Below are 21,493 nucleotides of genomic sequence, written 5' to 3' on the forward strand. Positions count from 1 at the left end.
ATTTTATTGCATTGTCATTTTTACCTTCTTTTTTTATTATTGATGACAACGTAAAATGTTTTGTTTTGCAAAGCTGCTCTTAGATAATTTTGTTGGCATAGGTATGATTATCTCTAATATTGTTTCAATCAAATGAATAGAGAATAAGAGACGAACATGATAATTGTAAATAATCTCGAAATTAAAGTGGTTATATACGTTCTATAATCTCTCTTTCAAATTTTAAAGATTTACATTTCAATTTTTTTAAATAAAATAAAAAATTTAAGTAAAATGTCTGAGTGAACTTCTAAAAAATATTTGTAAGTTTTTTTTCACAAAATTTTACCTTGTCTACAAGTCACGATTTAGATAATAAGATCCCAAGGAATTTAATAAATAAAATACAAAATAAATAAACATCCAACTTCCATTAATTAATAAACATCGATTTAACTTTAACATCATTTGATAATATGATCCCAAAGGATTTAATAAATAAAATACAAAATAAATAAACATCCAACTTCCATTAATTAATAAACATCGATATCATTTCATAATAAGATCTCAAAGGACTTAATAAAATACAAAATTAATATATCTCTTACTTAACATCCTTAGGCACTCCCGGCCCCTTTCTCAAGTTAACCAACCAAATCCCTGATGCAGGGACCGGATGATATTATTTATCGCAACTTGAGTCTAGCGTAAGCTTCGTCTACCTCTTCAGAAATAGACTGCATAAAACAAGTGGGTACCATATGTCAATTTAGGACAGTCAAAACAGAACATCAACAAATATATATTCCGCAAAGAAGAAAAATTAGTGAAATAAAGGGGCACCAAGTTAAGACGACATGGGATCACATAATACATCTGTTCTTATCCCCCCAAATTTGCAATACTTCATTGATGTTCTTAGCTTCCTACATCATACAATTATTAGTTCTTAAATGTAAATGACTGCTTCGCAGTGGGACACTGAAATAATGTAATGTCTCGAGAATATTTCAGCTTCAGTAATTAAAACAAAGGGAGACGATTGCATTTATCTCCTTACCAATAGGGTTAGCCAGCAAACTAAAAGTTATGGCGTGCACCACCAACAGAAAATGTTGAAAATATTAGTCAGCTGGAAATGATTTTCCCCTAAAAATTTAGAAAACCAATTCCATGTCGCATGATATTAACAGCTAGCATGCCGATGCAGCACATTGAGCGCTTCAATAATATGACTCTGACCACGTGGATTATCAAAGTGAAAATAACGTGTCAATATATTCTTTACTGGTTTACAATGTTCTGTTAGCACAAATTAGGGGTAAAAAAATGATAATAAACAAAGACAAATATATAACACGGAAAGACGACGAACCTTGGGTCGCTTCGATGTGTCATAAGTTTACATAGTCTCCAAATCTGTTCATTCAGATACAGATGATTAATCAATTCATGAACAAATCTACACTGCATCAAGACAAGAATATATATGGACATTTCTGCTAAAAAGAAATGACAAGATCTCAATCCCCAAAGTCTAATCAACCACAAACATCAATCAAAAAATCAAAACGAACACACACCCCATCCAAAACAGAAGTATGAAAGGCAAGGTTAGACAGGTCGTTCATGAAAGACGGTCGACAACCAGATAACTCCATGAACGCCCTCGTACCCACAGCACGCATGCAGTAGTACACAACTTTAACCACCCACTAGCCGAACATCTGCCAAGGAGTAAAAGATTCATTTGAAGATATTTATTGTTATAATTAAATTCATGATAATGAAAAGGAAATGCGATAAAAAAGGAAGAATTCTTGCACGATAAAAAATTGCGCAAGTTAGAGATGAAACTAGAACCTGAAAACATAACACAGTACCTTAGGCTTTACGAGACAAAGCAAAAAATTAATAATAATGAACTAAAAGGATTTTCCTTTAATATCCATGCCTAACCACCCCCAAAAATTAGCCAATGCTTTCATATCCCATTTCTCCAAAGATCCTACTGTTCCTATCTCCATCACCCAAGTACAAGCTAGAACTACTAGTTTCAGCATCTGTAAAGTCGCAGAAGAAAAAAAAGGTGATCTGAACACTTGTTGTATGATCTATAGAACTACTAGTTTCATCAAGAATTGATCTTCCTTCGTGGCTGTATTCTTTAGTGATCTGCATGCATTCTAACAAGTTCTACCATGTTTTCTCGATTATAATATATCGTTAGCATTAGATAGTTCCGACACCCTAGAAACCATTTCTCGGCTGATGATATACTAAGATCTCGATACCACGAGTCAATCATTAATGCAAAAGCATGCTACAAAAAATAAAATAAAAAACCTTCAGCTATTTCAACTTCGAGGATCAGAAATAATTCACTGCTCAAAAGTCAAGAAAGAGAAACAACTTGGTATAATTCATGACACGCCGTGCTATTGTATTGAACTCCCTATGTTCTATTTAAACACCAAAAACAAAGTATGTGATTATACGTAGAAAATTCAAAGGCATGAATAAATTTAGGGTGCATTTACATTGACCTAGTTCAAATCATATCCACGATAACAAATACATTTTTTATTGTTTTGATGAAATTATCATGACTGATTTCAAATCCATAATTTATTTAATTTAATTAACCATACAGGTATTTGTATAGATTTGAAATACACCCAAAAATAGTTGTCTCAAATCTATTCTTCAACTTCCTCAAATCAAAACCTTTATTCTAACTCAAATCACTCAATCCAAATGCAACATTAAATCTTGGTGCCAATAGTCAAAATGCAATGAGATAACAAGATATCATACGTAAAAAAAATGGAAACCAAAAATCCTTTTTTGTATAGCTAACAGGTGAACTTACTCTTCTAATTATATCACGGGCACCATCTATCTCAATGTATTTTTGTGTTCGCGAATATAAACTGGATGAAAACAAAAAAATTCAGTCTTCCGCAACTCAAATATAAAACATATATATCGGTAATGGTGAAACAACTGGCACCATTTTAAGCTAATTAGTCGACTACTAAAAAAGTTAAATACCAACAAGTGGAAATTCACCATGACGCGGAGCCGTGAAATGTCAGCGCCGTGGACAATGAGCTGGCAAAATGTAGGAAATGCTTCACAATTTTACCATCTTCTGTGGGAGGAACCACTAAATCCAATGCTCTGTAGAATATTTACTTTCTTTCAAGTTTCTGTATGTTAATGGTACCAAATTTCAAAATGTCTTTGGAGAATAGCTAACCCGAATATGAGCATTGCTCCAAACCATACAAAAAAACACTGAATGTATGAGATCGCAACATGGTATGTGCTACCTTCTTTCCAACTATTGTCGTGTTTCTGCATAGCAAGATCAATGTGAATATTCACATTAAAATTAAATTGAAATTAAAATCTCAAGTTCGACAACTCTGTACACTCAATAAACAAGGGCGCTCAAAAAATAGGAACAGAAGTGTGCGGAAAACTAATTACACAAAGATGCATACATTCTGGCATATGCTCTTGCTCAGACGCACAAATGGCCCAAGTCCCCTTAATATGAAAATAGTGACACCAACTACTAAAGCCAATTTGACAATGACAGGACTTATTAAGACAAGATCAAAGACAAACCCACCTCGCAACTGTTATTCTCACTCGAGCCGTCGGAAAGCCTACGCTCTCATCGAACGACACTACAGGTGAATACCGGGAAAATATTAACTTCTTGTAGCTCTTGTAGTTGCCTGTCACGATTGAAAAAATAAACCCAAAAGGATTTGCGACAAGTTCTTTAGGGTTTTCAGTGGGTGTTTACAGTCCACATTGTCGGAAGTGTCATTGCTCTCATAGTCTTCAATTGATTCAATTCTCGTTATATTTCTCTATAACCTTATAATGCTAGATGCGTGCAAATGTTTGTAAGAAACTGAGATATCTAGAGGTGTTGCGTGTTTTTTGGGCTGCTCAAAATCTCATATACAACTTGCTCTGTTTTTTGGGCTGCTCAAAATTTCATTCCTCAGTGTTGCTTTCATGTGGGTTTGCCCTGTTATCTGGATTTTGTTCTTTTTATTATTTATTATTTGCAAAATGCTTCATCGGTTGCTTGATTCAATCTTCTATTCCAATATCTGGTTTTTCTGTTATGAGGATGATTTTGATCCGTATTTAACTTCCTTCTGTTTATTTTTGGGTTATTACGATAGGTTTGGTAGTTTAGATTATGGCTTTGTAAAATCTGGTTTGATATTTTAAACTCTATTGCAAAGCACATTTTCTCTTTCTAGCTAGATTCCCTCGAAACTTTGAGAAATCGAATATTTCAGTGGAAATCAAGGGTTTTTTTTTCACATGCGAATAATTTATTTTGTTAATCTTTATCTTCATCCAGTTGATCTACAATTTGTGGTTGATTTGGATAGGACTACTATTATTTAGAGAAAAGCTTACAACTTGCTTGATAAATCGTGAAGAAGAACACTATTTAGTTAATATAAGCATATTTTTTGGTAACAATTTTCTCGTGTCTTATTATCATTCAGGTTTCATTTTTGTAATATTACCTTATCTCTGTTTTCTCTTTATAGACAATTAGAGTATTAGACATATTTATACTATTTTTGTCCCAGTACACAAAATCAAACCTGAGTTTTGGTATTTCGTACATGAATTTCTACTTTTATTTTATCAATTATATGTATATTAAGCAAACCATATGGCTGGCTATGTTAATTCTGATCAATGGGAGCTACGTGTTATTTGTGTCGTTTTGCATCTATGTGCATCTGGATTGCCTACTCTGTTTCATGCTTTGTCTATGTGATTTGGCCGTCGAAGCATAACTTTTTATATGTTTTTTAATGCTACCGATTTGGAAATATATTTGACAATATTTTTTAATGTGGAAAAAGATTCTTTTACAGAAAGATTTTTAATTTGGTTGATTGTTCACGAGATCGATATTTTAATATTGATTGGTCTGTCAAAACTTTGGTCATTGAATGTCTCCTCTTTTTTGGCCTTTGGCCAAGCATATGGGACGAACCACTTGACCTTTTTTTTCAACATAAAACTATATATAGATGTCCCAATTTTTACAAGCTTGAGTTTGGGAGTTGGTGTTATTCTAATTAATATGATCAGAAGAGAAGGTTTATAAGTTATAACTCCTGTGAGCTCAACTGTTTTTATATTGGGTTCAATCGGTTCGTGGATCTTAGTTAACTGTAGCTTCTGTTTGTTCCAGCCAAATTCGGGACGTGTGGATGGAGGAACCGACATCAAGTACATGAACATGTTTGATGCACAGGTAATTAACTAGTATTGTTTTATGCTTACATGTTATTTATAAGTTCTTACATAATCTTCGTCTTCTCGATTTCTTCTTCTTTATTAGGACTGGATAATATACATCTGGGGTTACTCATGCCGCTGCCAGTGCCTTTTGTATATCCTTCTGTAACAAATGGTAAATATGAACAAAATTTAGATTGCAACTACATAACTAAGCAATTGAGGCATAATTCCCCATCAACAATGATCTGTCACTTGTTGTATTGCAGAGTCGAAGCAAGAATTCTTTTAGCTCTATTTGAAAAGGAGAAATTGTTGATGCGTATCGTTTGAAAATAAGCTACTGGCCAATTGTTTCGAATTCAAAAGGTACGAGCGAGACCCAAAAACTTAATGCTAAGAAGTACCTTATCAAAGATGGGAAACTTTGTTTTGGTGATTGTGTTCATATCTTTTCCTTTTGTGTGTTGGAACTGTGTTGGTTTGAAGTGGAGTGGTTTTTGTTGGTGTTTGATTGAGTTGTTCTTGCTGCCATTATGAGTATTGTTACTGCTTGAACCACTTAGAAGATGCCACACATCCAATTCCAAACCACATCCATTCCCTCTAAATTCCGCTGTTCCACCTTTCAAGTTCTATCGCTCTTTCCCCAAACTATCTCCTCCTGCTTGGTTTGTTTTTATTCCTCCTACGGTGAAAGAATTAAGCTTTATTGATTTATGTTTGATAGTGTTTTTGGGTTTTTTGTTATTTGATTGGTTGTTCTTAGTCCTGTTCAACAATTTAAAGCATTGAGCTATATTGTTATGTGAATCCAGTGTTTTTATTTGTTTAACTTTGCTTTCTTGACTGTTGTCGGTTCAGTTCTGAAGTTGGATTTGTACAGCCGCTTTGGTTTGATTGTGTTTAAGTTTAACCCATTTCCCATGCTAATTCTTGCTGGGTTTTAATTAATTTTTTCAGTAGGTTTCGAGGTTAAGAGGGATTTAATGATTTCCAGTATGTAAATTGTTCTTCTGATTGTATAAATGATTTATTTATGTTTATTTATAAAAAATTAAAAATGAATAAATATAAGGAAAATAGGACAAGTGAGAGAGTAACCTTACAAATAAAGGGAAATCACCGTCAGTTTTAAAACAACAACTTCTAAAAAATGAGACCAGATTTTCGATTCCAATTTCATTGTCTGCTTTCTTTAAGTTTGAAAACAACTTCTGAAAAATTAAATTTTTTTTTTGTATTATTATTTTACGTTACTTGTGTATTATATTGGTTTTATTGCAAATGATTCTCAAAGAAGCTGATCGAACAAGTAACAAGAATGGACAAAGAATGGATGTCAAAGTCTCGGTTATCAAGTGAATATGAGCATGGAGTAGAGTCTTTCTTGAAATTTGCAATAAAAAATGCCGAGGATCGGGAAGCAATATCTTGTCCATGTACAAAATGTGGTAATCTGAAGAAGAAAAAGGTAGAGACTATAAGGGCACACATGTATTCTAATGGTATAGATTTGACATATCATACTTGGATATGGCATGGTGAAAGGTCTGCGATGAAGAACTCAAAGAATGATCGTGATCAAGAAAGGGAAGATGAACCAAAGTTTGACGCCGAGGAACCAATAGATATGGTACATGCTGCATTTGATAGTTATGCTGAGAATCCAACCACATTCAAAAATCTACTTGAAGATGCTGAGAAACCTTTATATCCTGGATGCAAAAAATTTACAAGGTTATCTGTAGTTGTAAAATTATTCAACTTGAAAGCCAAATATAGTTGGAGTGACAAAAGTTGCACCGACCTACTCAATTTGTTAGGAGAAATGCTTCCAGATGACAACGAATTGCCTTTATCTTTCTACGATGCAAAGAAAAGCTTGTGTGCATTAGGGATTACTTATGAGAAAGTCCATGCTTGCCCTAATGATTGCATCTTATACCGAAAGGAGTATGAAGATTTTAACAGTTGTCCTACTTGTGGGATGTCAAGGTGGAAGATGGGCCAAAAAGATACGATAAATGAAAGAAGTTCCTACAAAGTTTCTATGGTACTTCCCTCCAATTCCGAGATTTTTACGAATGTTTTGAAATAAGGAGTTTTCCAAGGAGCTGACTTGGCATGCTGATAAAAGACTTCATGGCGGATACTTGCGCCATCCAGCTGATGCACCTTCTTGGAAATTAGTAGATCACAAGTGGCCAAATTTTGCTTCTGATTCAAGAAATCTTAGATTGGCCATTTCAGCTGACGGGATCAATCCCCATGGTATGATGAGTTCTACATATAGTTGTTGGCCAGTTTTAATGATCACTTACAATATTCCCCCGTGGTTGTGTATGAAGAGAAAATTTATGATGCTCACAATGTTGATTTCTGGTCCCAAACAACCAGGAAATGATATCGATGTTTACTTAGCACCTCTAATCGATGAATTGAAATTCCTATGGGATACAGGTGTTGAAGCATATGATGCATATAGACAAGAAACCTTCTCGCTCAGAGCTGTCTTGCTATGGACCATCAATGACTTTCCTGCATATGGAAACATGTCAGGATGCATTGTGAAAGGATATCACACATGTCCGATTTGTGGTGAAGAAACATATTCAACAAGGTTGAAACATAGCAGGAAAATGTCGTACACAGGCCATAGAAGGTTTCTACCTGCAAATCATCCTTATCGAAGGCAAAGAAAGGCATTTAATGGGGACCAAGAGTTCAACCCTGCACCCAAACCATTGAGTGGCGATGAAGTGTTAAACAAAGTCGATGGAATTCATTGTCATTGGGAAAAAATGAGAAAGAAGATTCACTCCACGAAGGATGATGTAAAATCATCCTTCAAAAAGAAATCAATTTTCTTTGAACTTGAGTATTGGAAACATCTATATGTTAAACATGTTCTTGATGTGATGCATATAGAAAAGACGTCTGTGAAAGTCTTCTCGGTACGTTGCTTGACATTCCGGGAAAAACAAAGGATGGAATTGCAGCTAGATTAGACCTTGCTGAAATGAATTTGAGGACAGATTTGGCTCCAGTGATGGGGGAGAAGAAATCTTTTCTGCCAGCAGCATGTTATACACTTACAAAAGATGAGAAAATAAAGATTTTGAATTCTTTGTCTAGAATGCAATTGCCTACATGTTACTCATCCAACGTTAAAAACTTTGTTTCGATGAAGGACTTGAAACTTGTTGGCCTTAAGTCACACGACTACCACACTTTAATGCAGCAATTACTTCCAGTGGCCATACGTGGTGTCTTGCCCAAATATGTCAGAGACTCTATCACTCGTTTGTGCTTCTTCTTCAATGAGCTATGTAATAAAGTGATGGATCCCTCAAAGTTGGATGAGCTGCAGAGAGATATTGTGATCATATTGTGTTTACTTGAAAAGTATTTTCCACCTTCGTTTTTTGACATAATGATTCATTTAACAGTTCATCTTGTGCGAGAGGTGAAATTATGTGGCCCAGTTTGGTATAGGTACATGTATCACTTTGAAAGATACATGAAGATTTTGAAAGGTTATGTGCGAAATCGCAATAGACCGGAAGGTTGCATGGCTGAATGTTATATTGCTGAAGAGGCGGTTGAATTTTGCTCAGACTATCTTGGTAGTTTGCACACAATTAGTATCCCTACAAGTCATCGACAAATAGAACTTACTAAACCTTTCTCGGCTGCAGTTGTGCAATCCATTACTAAGGATGAGTTGCAACAAGCACATCGTTATGTATTGGAAAATGATGTTGACACTGTTCGCTATATCGAGTAATTTCTTCCACTTACTAATATGTTCATTAAGTTTTCTTAAATCTACATGTTAGCTTACTCTTAATAATAATTTGAATAGGGAACACATGGCATATTTTAATGCAAGATTTTCACAAAGGGCTAAGTCCAAGAGGTGGTTACAGGATAAGCATAACCGAACGTTTAATACCTGGTTTCTTGATCGTGTGAGTTCATTTATTATCACAATTGGCGTACATTTATTATCATGACTGTGCATAAATAATAAGTTATCACATAAATAATATAGGTTGCACGTGTAGATGATTATTCCACTTATCAAGTATCCGAAAGATTAAAGTGGATGGCGCGTGGACCTTCCAAGCAAGTCTTAAAGTACTCTAGTTATTTGATTGATGGGGTTGCTTATGCTACAAGAGAGCGTGATGATATGCGAGTTGTTCCAAACTCCGGAGTCAGCTTAGTTGCAAAGACAATGCAAGTTTCTAGTGCAAAGAATAAACATCCTATCGTGTCAGATATGGTTTTTTATGGAGTAATACAAGAAATATGGGTGGTTGATTACCACAAATTTCAAATTCCGATGTTTAAATGTAATTGGGTGGAGAATAGTAATGGTATCAAGGTAGATGATCTTGGATTCACGTTGGTCAACCTCCATAGAATTGGATACAAATCTGATTCATTTATTTTAGCGAGCCAAGCGAAGCAAGTTTTTTTACATTGAAGCTCCTGAAGATCCTTTATGGAGTGTTGTACTTGCGACTCCAAGTAGAGAGTACTTTGAATACAAAAAGTGAAACGACCCTAACTCTCTAAATATAAATAAATAAATATGCGGAAATTTTTTTTTTTTAATATTTACTAAGTAAAAATATGTGCATACATGCCCATACATATATGCACATAATAAATAGATTTAAAGATAAATAACTTGAATAAAATAATGCAACAATTCGAAAACTTAATATTTCATAAATTAAATATCTGAGTCATGCGTTTAATAAAATACTGACAAAAACAAAATAAATTAAAGTTTTGCATGCACTGAAAATATTTCAATAAAAACATCCCATAGTGTCAATTACTGGAAATAAATAAAAATGTATAACATGATAAAATATTCGAAACATGCATATAGACTCAGACAACAGTCACGGTCACGGGGTCACTGCATGTCCACTCATAGGTCCTCGCCGCCGGTGGGTACCACATCCTCCTCTACGTACTCACCTGCACCATACCAGTATAGTGAGCCTAGAGGCCCAACATGCTAACATAACAAGGGTTTAAAAAATAATTTAAATCACTTTAGTACTAATACATAACATATACATGAATGAGCATGCTTAAAAAAATATCATGACATAACATAACTTAAATTAAACTTAAATATCATAATAATACATAAACAATGTAGAACAAAGTATTTTCTAACATCGAAAGGTTGTATCCATAGTGTAACCATACATACATTAAATATTGATCAGCGTGATAAACCAACGTACGTGGCGGTGATGAATCACCTCTTAAATTGGCAGTAAACTTCCCTTCAATAGTTCACATATGGGGACGAATCCCCCTCAAATTGTCACACTACTTCAACTTCCAACATAAAAATTATTTTCTTTTGCTCAACCTTAAACATTAAATCATGCATAAAAAAAATTATTTCATGAATGCATGTACTTAAATAAAATGTGTGTACTTCATATATATTTAATTTAATTTCATACTAACATATAAATATTAAAAATAACTTCCATGCTTAAAAATAATTAAATATATATTCAGGACACATGCAATTTCTCATGGGTTGTACTGAACTGCTGGCCCTAACACTCAAACCCATTTTCTTAAAATTCTGGCCCATTAACACTGAGACTGACCCATTAATATTCTTAAGCCCAACAATAATTATTCTGAGCCCAAATAATTACTTAAAGCCCATTAGAACAATCCTGGCCCAATAACATTCTATTCCGGCCCAATGGATCCAAAAGCCCAAAGACTGGCCCAATAATTTCTACGGGCCCACGAGCCCATAAAAATTATTGGGCTAACTTAAAAATAATTTAAAAAGCCCAAATAAAATTATTTGGAGGCCCAAATAATTTTCTAACTAATTTTAAAAGCCCAAAATGCACTTGAACCATTAAATACTTGAAAATTTTAAAATACCCGAGTCCGGCCCACCTAACCCAGACCCGGACCACCTGACCCAACCCTGCTACTACCCAGAACCGACCAGACCCCTACCCGACCCAGAACCCACCCCAAACCCATAACCCGAAGCCCCCCCCCCCCTCGCAGCTGCCCTCGGCTGCGTGCAGCAGCCCTTGAAAGGGCTGCTGCCGCTTCAGTCCGGCCACGACTGGACGGACTGCCACCGGCAGGACCTTCCCAAGGTCCTGCCGGTCCTAACCTGGCCATGGGTCGGCTGGTTCTCGGCCTTGCATGCCCCAGCCGACCCCTCTTCTCCCAAACCCTAACCTACGAACCCTTGGACCCAGAACTGATGCAGCTCGACTCCAGCCCTGTTTCAGCCTTAACCATCCAACCAAACCCAGCCTAGGGACCCTAAGACACCCCTCTGAACCGTGGACCAGCAGCCATGCACGCCCATAACCATAAAAACGTGAGTATGTTAATGAAATCAAATAACCATGTGCATACCTCCAAAAATCCGATTTGTTTTGCTGAAAATTTCAATGAAAAGTTTGATTCCTACACACACACACGCATAATAACTGATATGGCACGAAAAATAGAGAAAGAATCATGCCTTGCACCGAAGTTTGAAGAGAAAAGGCGTAGGTGACGAGTCCGGGACGACGGGACGACGAGCAACCTTGAATCTTCGAAGAAAAATGGCTATGGAGTCCTAGAGCCTGCTGATCGATGAAGAAGATGAAGGAGAGGTGGAAGTGTTGGCTGAGAGCTTGGAGGCGTGAGGGTTGGGTAGGTTTAGGGTAAGGTTTTAATTAAAAATAGGTTTTTAGGATAATAAAATATTAATATGGATTTTTAATTATGAAATATATAACTTAAAAGCTCTAACTAATAATTAAAATCTGATAACTAATTTAAAAATCCCGAAATAAATAATTAAGGGAATTTTAAATATAATAAAAAGTCATTATTTTGGCTTATTTTGAATAAAAATGGACTCCTAAAATCATATAAAATTAAATAGTAATAATTTTGAGGAAATAAAACTCAAAATAATATTTTTGGGCTCTAAAAATGCTCATGAAATAAATTGGATAGAAAGTTGTCATCTCGTCCGTCCACGGTCCCGTCAACGCGATAAAATAATTCAATTACCATAAATCATGAAAATCTCTTATTATAGGTTAAATGCTTGAAAATCAATTAAATCATACACAAATAATTCACATAAATATTTAACCGATACTCTAAAATTTCAAATAAATAAATTTCCTAATTATGCATGCAAATTTACGTATTAAAAATATCGGGTGTTACAAAAAGGGTGAAGAGTTGGAAGAAACTGCAATGCATTATCAGTCTTCTAGCAGAGGGTTAGCACCAATGGATGTTGATGTTGCAGATGACAATGAACCATGCATTCGTGAAGACTGTGATGGGATTTGGGTTGAAAATAATTAAGTACTTAAGTTTCACATTTGAGATGAGTTTGTAAAAAATTTACATTGATATGTTATTTACGCTTTGAAGATGCTTGTTTGACATTGTTATTTATGATCAGATATTTTTTGACATTCAGTAATCGAACAATGGCAAATTAGTAGTTTTTGGATATTGGAGTACTTTTATCTTACATGAATTATTCTTGTTTTTTGTTGTTGCCTATATTTCTTTCTTATTTCTAGACCATGCATTTATTTGTGATTACATAATGAATCTAAAAGTTCACAGGAAAGGGTTCGACAACTAGCGAATACTTATCAGTTCATGTATTTGTTGTAGGTTTTGGCTTCTGAAAAGCAGTTGGAGAACAAATATAAAGCTGCCCAACGAAGCAAAGCAGTTCCTAATTAGCGTCTGGTTTGAACTGTAAAGCTTACAAATACATTTTGTTCGTTGTTCTGTGCTGAACTTTTTCATCTTATATTGATGTTAAATCTATCTGTTATGTGTCATTCGTCTCATAGATTCTATTAACTTCAGTATTGTTAAAACTTTTTGTTAGAATCACTCACTTTGCTAATGGCAGATTAAATTTTTTCCAGAATCAGATTAAATTTTTTCCAGAAATCAATCATAAAGGGTTGGATTTGGAATCATTCCAATAATATTTTGGACCCCAAAAAAATGAAATTGGATTAATTTTGGCGTTTTTGATGATTTATTATTATTTGAAATATTTTGCACCTTTAATTATGTTGTTATTATATTTACTCTTCCATGCAGGGGTTCATATGACAAAGTGAAGTTGGTTCTGCCCTCTACAATTGCAAACAATAAATATTAGTGAAAAAAGCTAAAATGGGAAAGGGTAAATATAAAGTAGAATATGCTGCCACTATAGAAGACGCAAAGTTGGGCAAGGGTAAAGAAAAAGCAGAATATGCTGCCACTAGAGAGAGTTGGTGTGGTAACACTGGGTTGGATTCTGCTGACACCGACACCACTAGAACTCCTAGAGGTCGCACAAAAATGGATAGTCTTGCAATACAAAGAGCTAAAGGAATTAAAAAGGATGCTGCATTCAATAAACTTGGACAACCAGTTGGAGAAGCTGCTATTGGAATGCGGAGTTACATTGACGTGGTTGCATGGGAAAAGGTCAAGATTTCTTACAAGACATGGAAGCAAGTTCCAATAGATGTTAAATAATTGATATGGGATTTGGTTAATGTAAGTAACTAATCATGTATTAAAATCTAGGATATATTTAATATTATGTTATTAAATCTTTCTAATGTATTCTCGCTTTTGTTATTTGTAGTTGTTATATAATGTTGACGCAAAGTGGAAGAAGGGCTGTTTGAGATCAGCAAACAATAAGTGGCATCAATACAAAGCCCATCTTACTCAGACGTTTATTTTAGGCAAACTTGATAAACCTGAGGAGTTGTATGAGCCACCTGCTAGTCATGGTATACCAAAAGATGATTGGAGTGCATTTGTCATCAGTCGTATGTCTGGAAACTTCATTGTAAGATTCTATATTATTTATAATTTGTACATAATCAACCAAAAGTCATTCTTTAACTATTATTCAAATTTGATTTGTCGCATATTTGAAATGACTAGAAACTAAGTGAGCAACAAAAAGATAGAAGAAAACAAAACGTATATCCTCATCGACTTTCACGCAAGGGATATGCACGATTTGCGTCTGAAATAGTAAGTATTTCTTTACAAACCATCCAAATTATTCACATACAATTTATTCACATGTGTTATTGTATTTTTCTTGCTTGTAGGAGGCTGAATTATGTGACGATGATGACATTAACAGGGCTATTATGTGGAAGAAAGGACGAGCCAACAAAGCAGGAGACTTTGAAGGGGAGGATTTGACGCAAAGAGTACAAAAGATTGTAAGTGAATTCACATTTTAGAAAATCAGCATGCTTTTTGAAATGACAATTTTCTTAGTAATTATTCTTTTAATTTGCATGACAGGATGATTATATCCAACAAAAAAGAGATGGTGTGCTGAGAATTGAAGGAACAAAAGAGGATATCCTTACAAAAGCACTTGAGACCAAAGAATATGATGGGCGTGTGAGGGGGATTGGAGGTCATGTCACTCCAACCTTATATTTCAATGCTGGCAGAACATTGAAGAGCATTGGAGTTCCCATAGATGTACTCAAGGAGCATGAAAGGAAGTTGATGGAAGCAAATAGAATAATTTCAGAACAAGGTGCACATTTACAAAGACTTGAGGAAATGATGCATAACATGGGTGCACGCGACGTTTTAATGGATGATAAAGTCAGTTGCTCAGTAAAAAATCAAGTTAACCAAGCCAAGATGGAAGACAATGATTATGAAGACGTGCTGATTTTGAGCAAAGCCGATGCTTTACAGGTATGACATTAGTTTGAGTCATATTAAATAGAGGTAATAAAACTTATTGACATGTCTATTTGTCTTTCTAAGGGTAAATCAGCTGCATTAACTTTGGAATCTAGCACAAATATTGTTGCTTATGGTACAATTATTTGTGTTGATCCTCAAAAGTTGCTTCATGGGGTTTCATTACCAAAGAATTGTTACCGAGTCTCTATTGATGTAGTAGTTGATAAATCAGCGCCTTTGCCATTTTCTATTGCAAATGAATGTGAAGTAGTGGGTGATGCTCATGGAACCCATGTGGCTTGGCCACAACACTTGATAGTGGAGCAAGATAAGGTATATGTGATATTGTAACTTTATTCATTATTCAACCAATTTAACTTGTATGTATTTACAATTAATAGAATCCTCGAAAGAAGGATTTGGCACCACCCAAAGAGAAACATGCTGTGTCACCTTCTGTCCCAATGTCACTACATATGATGTATTGTTATAGCAAGCATGCTTTGGGTGAAGGAAGATTTATATCACTGCGTTTAGATCGTGAGGTGTTCGATGATGATTGTGTAATTTTTTTGCACTGTGAGGATATTGATGGTTTGTATCATGTTGGGCCAATATCAGGCAATTGTGTAATTGCCTATATATGGTAAGTTTTTTGGTTTTAAGCTAAGTAATACATCAACTTCATATTTTTGCTTACATTTATTTTTATTTTATTATATTTACAATGAAAGGTATCTTTACACAAAAATATTGGGAGATAACAAGGAAGGAAAATTTAGATTTGTGAATCCACACAGAATCTCGGATATGGGAGAAACTACACACGACAAAAAGATTAAGCTTAAAAGGTTGAACCAAAGGGCGAGTGCTTTAGCAGATAGACTGAGTGGTGCATCGGTTGATCAACTATTTCTGGCGCCATGTAATATCGGGTAAGTAAAAATTTAAATATCAATTTGGTTGCTTTATTTTGATTATTTATTGAATTAGAAGCACTAATTATGTTTTTTATTTTTTGCGTAGCTATCATTGGATTCTCACTGTTATTCAACCATACAAGGATGTTATTTATGTGTTGGATTTCTTAAGTCACCGCATTCGTCATGATGATTGGAAATATGTAGTGGAAATGTGAGTTCATATTTATTTATTTATATCAAATATTTATTTCACTCATACAAAAACTCATATATCAAGTATATTGAAGGTCCTTGCGATTGTTTAACTCAAACAAAGGAAGGAAGGGTAGAAAGAATGCTATGTGGGTAGTAGTACAGGTATGCATAATTTATGTTTAATATATTATGTTTAAATATCTAAATTTGTCACCAAAAATTTTTCTCTACTACCATAGGGTCCTCGGCAGCCAGATGCAAAACAATGTGGTCTTTATGTAATGAGATATATGAGACAAATTATTCAAGAAGTTGAGAATATCGAGAACGTTTCACTATGATCAATAGTAGTCTTTCTTAACTCAAATAATTACAACTAAATTGTTTTAAATTTGCAAAGTTATTGTTATATGAATTTTTATTAACATAATATATGTGACAGTTCTCAAAAGGTGAGTACTCGTTAGAAGAAATTAAAGAGGTTCTTTCAGAGTTAACAGAATGTATACAAGAACACGTTTATGAATAGGTATGCACATGTATTTTGTGTCTTGAATAATGCAACAACTATCATAATGCATGGATGCATTGAATTAATTAAAGCCTCGAGTGCATGGAGTACTCATGAGTGCACGTGAGCAATTCATCTTTCAAAACATACCTATATCTGCTCAAGATATCTTTTTCTAAATATTCTTGGTCCATATCAGGAACATGAGTTGTGTATGCTGTTTATTCATGGATAACATATCCTCGAGTTCTATCAAACTTTTCTTTTCTTTTCTTTTTTTTTTTGTTGCCATAAAGACAAATAAAAGCTCGGAGATGAACGAACAACCATTTCTACACTTTTTCATTTAAACTTTTACGTAATGAAAATTGTCAAAATTAAAGAAACAGACTATAATGGTATTTGTCACATTTCCATCCATGTTGCATATGTAGGAACATTAAACTATTTTTTCTATTACACTTCACCATGGTTAAAAATAGCTTTACAAACTGGATGCACATTGAATCACTCATTGATTATGTTTTATATTGCAGTCTAATGGTGAAGGTAAGAAATCTTCCTTCAAGAGGTCGCGAAAGAAGAAGGTGAATCTATTTGGTTATCAAACTTGCTTAGATTTTATGTTAAAAAATTCTTTGATAGTTTAAACATTCAATACAACCGATGCAGTTACTAAGTCATAAGAAACAATAGTTGTTTTGAAGGTTCTTTAATCGTTCACAGCAGTTATGGTTTCTGGATGTCATGTACTCTTGAAATATCTGTATGATGCTGGTTACAAAGGTGAATTATTCCAACTTTGAAGAAAATAACTGAGTTGTGATGTCAGTTCTGGAAAAGTGAAAATAAGGTCTTGCCTTATTTGTGAAATTAGCCAGGATCTTGATTCAGCTTTTAGGACCGGGATTTCTTTGTCTAAGTGCAGTTTCCATGTCGACTGAAAGCTGCAATCGACCTAGTTTATGCATGCAAAATTGATGCCCTTAAATATTTTTTTATTAAGTCTGATTCCAACTTTTGTTTAACCCTAAGTCTGATTTGATATTTAAATACATGCATGCATTTGGTGATTTGGGCACATGCATGTCCATATTTTTTTTCAGTGCTTCCACTTGGATGAATATGTTATTGATTTATTCTTTGGATTTGTTTCCTTTGTGCCTATTTAAGTTTGCCACAAGGCAACATATAGACATGTCTTTCCAAATATTTCTATTTTGTGATTTAGTTTGCCACAAGGCTGAATTTGATTTTTGTTGGAAATGAGATTTTTAATATTTATCAACATGATTGGTGGATGAAGATTATGTTAATGTTACATTTTGCATGATGGTTTTCTTTTAAGTTTATTGTTTCATTCTTTACATTATTTTGTGCGAGATTTATATGTTGGATTGCTCCTTAGGCTATCGTGTTGGAGTTTGATAGTGTCTTTAAATGATAATGGGTTTGGTTGCAAGATTATGTTGGAGTGCGGATTTAAGTCTGGGAATTGAAATTTTCTATCATTATGAGGTTTACATCTGTTAGTCTATTTTATGTTTCATGTGTCTTTAAATGATCATGATGTTTGATATGCTTCCACTGTGTTATCATTTATAAATTTATGGTTAGATTCTCTCCAGTTATTTCAAATTTCATTTTCCTCTGCTGTGTTATATTTAACCTGTGTTATCTCTAATGTTGTATTTTAGAAGTCTGGTTCTTACTGGTGGCGGAGATCGTCTGGTTCTTACTAGTGGCGGAGATCGTCGCTAACTGTGGTGGGCATTCAGAAAAATTGCATTGTTAGGAACAATTTTCTTTTGATATTGCAGCACCATCTTTGTGGGGATAGCTAGCGCTAAATGTTTTTTGATACCTTACACTTTCAATATTGCAGCACAATGACTATATACTTTTTTATGAGAATATTTTGCCACACAGATTTGCAATTTCATATATTTTAATGGTGTTTATTTATATAGACATTTAAATTTTCCAAAAAAAAAAATCTAAAACAACGTTCTTAACGACAACGTTTTTTATTGGTTATTTTGGCACAAATTAACAACAAAGCACAATGATTTTTTAAGCGACCTCTGCCAAGCACAACGCTTTTATACACTAAGGAAGCGTTGTCGTAGCTTCAATCTACAACGCTTTTTATGCGTTGTCATTTCTACAAACAACAACGCTTTTGCAGCGTTGTCTTTTATACAATCTACAACGCTTTTAAGCGTTGTGGTATTTGGAAATTACAACGCTTAAAAGCGTTGTAGATTGTATAAAAGACAACGCTGCAAAAGCGTTGTTGTTTGTAGAAATGACAACGCATAAAAAGCGTTGTAGATTGTATAAAAGACAACGCTGCAAAAGCGTTGTTGTTTTTAGAAATGACAACGCATAAAAAGCGTTGTAGATTCACGATACGACAACGCTTCCTCAGTGTAAAAAAGCGTTGTAATTTCCAAATACCACAACGTTTTTTGTGGATACGACAACGCTTTTTAAGCGTTGTCGTTTCCACATACCACAACGCTTTTTAAGCGTTGTCTTCTCCGGAAACCACAACGCTTTTTCCGCGTTGTTTATGACCGCGGTCTTTTACAACACTGCCTACGACAACGCTTTTTCTGGGACAACAACAACGCGAAAAAAGCGTTGTTGTTCGCCTTTTTTCTTGTAGTGATTTGCCAATTTGCACATGACCTGTAAAACCTAAGGATATGTTAATAAATGTTTATCCAGACAAAATAATAACAAACAACATCCACTGCAAACATGATTATCAATTGCTGTTCCAATGCAATAACATTCATATGGTCCCTACATGAATATTTGCAATTTGAAGTGTTTCAAGGAAACATAGGGCTGTAGAAATTAAGTGTTTGGGCTTAAGTAGTGATACTGTCTAATATTTTTGTTAAATTAAAATAAATACATAATTTATTTTTAAAAATTATTTTATTAATAAAATTATAAACATAAATTTATATTTATTTAAATTTTATATTCTAGAAAAAAGATCGTATTCATTGTACGAAACATTGTGAACATTAATTAATACAAACATGCACATACACACATATATATAACAATTGATAAATTATATATTTAAAAATAATATATATTAAAAATATATAATAAAAGATATTTTTTTTTTGTTTATGTATGTTATAATATTATTCTTTATATTAATCAAATTAAAAATTATATATGTGTGTGTGTCTTTCATTTATAATTTATAAATTTTACGTTGAATATTTTTTCGTATAATGATATATAATATTCTTTTTATTGTATAGTAATTAGTAAATATAAATTTATATTTACAATTGTGATTAATATAATAATTTAAAACACAAAAATATGTATATAGTTCAATTAATCAATTTAATAAAAATATTAAATTTTTAAAAAATTAAAATAAAGGGAAAAATTGAATTTTGAGTTTGATTATATACCAATTTAATCATTTTCAATAGTTCATGTACCAATTTGACATTTTATCAATAGTTCATGTACCAAAATAATTTTTATTTTTACTCTATAATATATGTATACATATATATACACACACGTATATAGGTATTACCATTACATAGATATAAACACAATGTATTTGTATTCTTTTTGACCACTCCTTTTTTGTTTTTTGTCTTTTTTCATTTTAATTTTAATTATAACCATTACTTTGAATTTTTTTTTTTGTGTTTTTATTTTTAAAATTAAGTAATACATAATAAAAATATATCATTTATATATATATAAGATTTATAAATTGATAGTTGATATATTTGAATTGAATGTGGGTTACATAAAAAAGTTGTTTGAGTTTTTATGTTATAGTGAAGAGTTGGATGATGTTTTTTGTTTTTAACGTGACAATGATGTGGCAGAGAGAAAAGCTCGAAAAAAATCATGTTGGGTTTTATTATTGTGGCAACGGTCGAGGTGCCGCCGGACACTATAAACTCTGCGGATCTGTCCCTCGGTTTCCTCAACGAACTCACATGCACCAAGTATAGTATTGAGCCTAAAGACTCAACAAGATTTGCACTATGAATAACGAGGGTTTAAAATATATGTTTCATACTAATAATAATAATAAGTATACAATGAACTCACACGAACGAAACACAACTCATGCTCGAAGTAGAACCTTTACAATATGCAATGAAAACATGACAATCGTAAATATTTCCTTTTAACTATAATGTGAATTTAGATTCTCGATTGTGACTATGGATTTTGATCGATCAATGGCTACAATACTTTGCTGGCAAGAAAACCGAGTTTTTCCCGGCTCCACATTGCCCCTATGAATTGGTAGGAAAGCCGAGATTTCTCCAGACCTCGTACTATATGTCTGATTGGTAAGAAAACCGATATGTCTCCAGACCTCGTACTACGTACACGTATAATTTTGGCAAGTGAGCCAAGACATCCCTCAACCTATCATTGCACGTCTAAGTCACAACCAATTTTACTCATTCAAAAATTTTACATTTAATTTAACCTTTTCACATTTAACTTTTCATCTTTACACGATTTATACTTCGGGACTAGAACATGAATAAATTGAAGTTTACTCACGCGAAGGATAGGGACATCAAACTTAAAGACATGAGCCCAAATGATAATATGAACTTTGAAGCATGGATGAATGACATGTAGGTGTCCACCTCTAAAAATATAGACATCCTTAGAATCTCTTAGACTTAACCCCTTAACGAGTCAATATGGGAATTCGGCCCGTACGGCCCATAAACTAGCTCATTCTTATCCGAATGAACTCTCGTTCAAACCA

At 33.7% G+C, this 21,493-nt stretch overlaps 2 long non-coding RNA genes across 2 annotated transcripts; one reads left to right on the top strand and one right to left on the bottom strand.

Moving 5' to 3' along the window:
- Nucleotides 1–507: 507 nt before the first annotated feature.
- Nucleotides 508–1,680, bottom strand: LOC140886261 (uncharacterized). Its single transcript, XR_012151494.1, has 3 exons — nucleotides 1,566–1,680; nucleotides 1,358–1,401; nucleotides 508–719 (listed from the first exon to the last, which is right to left on the bottom strand). It is a non-coding gene; the product is annotated as an uncharacterized lncRNA (long non-coding RNA).
- A 3,868-nt stretch (nucleotides 1,681–5,548) lies between these two features.
- On the top strand, nucleotides 5,549–13,646 carry LOC140886832 (uncharacterized). The gene is made up of 3 exons (XR_012151706.1): nucleotides 5,549–5,649; nucleotides 13,003–13,080; nucleotides 13,447–13,646. It is a non-coding gene; the product is annotated as an uncharacterized lncRNA (long non-coding RNA).
- The last annotated feature ends 7,847 nt before the right edge of the window (nucleotides 13,647–21,493 follow it).

The sequence above is a fragment of the Henckelia pumila genome, chromosome 3 (assembly GCF_033568475.1).
Source record: "Henckelia pumila isolate YLH828 chromosome 3, ASM3356847v2, whole genome shotgun sequence".
NCBI lineage: Eukaryota > Viridiplantae > Streptophyta > Magnoliopsida > Lamiales > Gesneriaceae > Henckelia > Henckelia pumila.